Raw genomic sequence first — 683 nt, forward strand, 5'->3', positions numbered from 1 at the left:
TTTGATTGGAAACCATATGAATATTATTTACCAAGAACTGTACAAGAAAAGAATTTATTATGTTTGAAATCGCGGATTTTAGTTCCTGATCCCGAGACACTAGATAAAAATACTACAGGAATGTCTTAAAAAAAGATACCATTAATAAGGAGGTCTTGGTGCCATTCTATGTAAACATTTCAATTACTGCTTAGGATACTCCTGTCCAAACCAAGCCCAGTACGTGAAGGACAAAGTAGAACTCCAGGAGATCACAATGCTTCTCTCAAAGTCAAGTCACTAGTGCTGAAGGTGAATGGAAAGAGAGAGAGACCTAAATAGAGATGCCGACCATTGCCAAAAATCCAATAGTATATTCACAAGAGATCTCGGAGTCATTTTCGTTTCAATCTTCCAGGAGGATTAGGTTTGGAAATGTTACATTGTATGGATTGTTGAAGATGGATAGGGTTTATGCTAAAGAATAAGGATGATAGGTAAAGTTTAGATGGAGGTTTGTGAATTTGGATATAAGGTGATGGTATAAAGTAAAGAAAAAATATATTAGGATAATTATAATAAGATATTGAGGTAAGGATATAGGATTTTGTTTGTAATATAATTTGGAGCATTAAATATTGTTGGAAGGACTTTAAAGGATTGAAGAAGATTGAAAGAGTCGGATACTTTCTTTTTTTTTTTTT

Source organism: Halyomorpha halys, unplaced genomic scaffold, assembly GCF_000696795.3.
Source record: "Halyomorpha halys isolate HHAL.00 unplaced genomic scaffold, Hhal_1.1 Scaffold120.1, whole genome shotgun sequence".
Classification (NCBI taxonomy): Eukaryota; Metazoa; Arthropoda; class Insecta; order Hemiptera; family Pentatomidae; genus Halyomorpha; species Halyomorpha halys.